Consider the following 2,018-nt stretch of genomic DNA (forward strand, 5'->3'; position numbering starts at 1 on the left):
GGGTTCTGGAAAAGTAAGGGCTCCCAAATGGCTAATGCAACAATTTGCCCTAGAATGTTTTACTGAATCCTTCTGTGATTTTTGTGGGGGGTTTTGCCATTCTTTTTAGACATTGTATACTGTTTGTTCTATGTTTGTGTGTTGTGATATTTGAGGTATACTGGCATCCTCAGGTGTTCCTTAATTGTTCCTTAATTCAGGATGGGGAATGCCTTTCCCATTCTGACATGCTTGCCATTTACATATTTCAGCATTATGGTGGAAATTCAGCCCAGTGCCTATGTAAATTACGTGATCTGACTAAGGATTGAGAAGACAACCACTGACTGAATGGTGAAGTTTTGAATTCAATAAAATTGTACACTTAAGGAGTCAGTTAGAAGTAAAAGGAAGATATACAAGTCAAAGTAATGGGAAGGTTTTGTTGTTTAAAATTGGTCTCTTGAATCCACTTACCAGCAACAAACCAACCAATGACCTCATTTCAGCACATAATTTCTAAACAAGATAAATGTATTAAAATTTTATAAACTGCCCTTTCCTTAGTGGTAGGTGGTTATATGCCACTGAGTCGATTTCAATTCACAGTGACCCTGTACAGGGTTTCCAAAGCTGTAAATCTTTACAGGAGCAGAAGGCATCGTCTTTTTCCCATGGAGCAACTGGTAGATTTGAACTACTTACTGATCTTGTGACTAGTAGCCCATCTCTAGTAGACTGCACTACAAATACCCCTTAACAAACTTAAATTCTGAAACTGCCTCTTATTCTACTCTTACTGATTCTTCAGATATGGGCACACAGCAGGTCTTCTTTGAACTTTCATTTTCTTCAGCAGATGAAAGAATGGTAGAAATACCATTCAAAGTATGAGTTCTTCCTCCCCAGCCAAGGACACAAGAGAAGTCTAAAGATGAATGCATTATCTTTGTTCCCTGAAATCATACTGGTCTACTGCCAAGGATTTCCCTTATGGCTGAAATTAAAATGATACTTAAAAATATTCAAGAATAGTTTAAATCTTAGTAAATGATTACCTAATTTATATCAATTATTTCATATGGTAGTCAATCCCAGAAACAATGCCATATGGCTTGAACATGTTAAATAGAGTAACCCCAAACTGATCTGATATCCACAGAGGAAGCTACTAGTGAAAACCCTATGAAAGATTCTAAAGACATGACTGATATTTGCATAAAGCTGTAATGAAGGCTTTTCCAACTCCAGTAGAGTGGACAAAGATTTATGGATGTGTGCGAGGACAGGAGAAACCTATTTTCAATGATAAAGAAAGACAGTGGGAAAATTTTGTGGAGCATTTAAGTATACAACCAGGCCAGGACAGTGTTCAGAGAATCTTTAATAAAGCATTTGTTGTGGAACTATCTCCTGATTTTTCTGTGTTCGTAAAGCTTGGAAAAATCTTGACTTCAGTACTTTGGTTGAGATTGCTCATGTAATTAGCACAAACTATGGAGTTCTGGTGTGGTCCTGTAGGATAAAGCACTGGGCTGCAAAGTCACTTTGAACCACAAGGTTGGTGATACAAGCTCACTAGCCACTCATTAGAAACCATATACAGGGTTACTATGAGTAGGTACTGACTGGAGGACACTTAACAACAACAATGAGTAAGAAGGAAGTTAATAGTGGCCTAAATATAGCAACTGCATTCTCCCAGAAGTAATAGACCCAGTCCTGTCCCATCTCCTATTAAATTTAGTAGTATCTGTTGTTGTTAGGTGCCATTGAGTCGATACTGACTCATAGCAACCCTATGCACACCAGAACGAAACACTGCCCAATCCTGGGCCAACCTCACTATTGTTGCACTCTTGAGACTATCAATGCTGCCAATTGACCAATCCATCGTGCTGGGGGTCTTCCTCTTTTTCTCTGACCCTCCACCTTACCAAACATGATATCCTTCTCCAGTGACTGGTTCCTCCTGACAATATGTCCGAAGTATGAGAGACGAGGTTTGGCCATCTTGGTCTCCAAGGAGCACTCTGGCT

The sequence above is a fragment of the Chrysochloris asiatica genome, unplaced genomic scaffold (assembly GCF_000296735.1).
Source record: "Chrysochloris asiatica unplaced genomic scaffold, ChrAsi1.0 scaffold00109, whole genome shotgun sequence".
Taxonomy (NCBI): Eukaryota; Metazoa; Chordata; class Mammalia; order Afrosoricida; family Chrysochloridae; genus Chrysochloris; species Chrysochloris asiatica.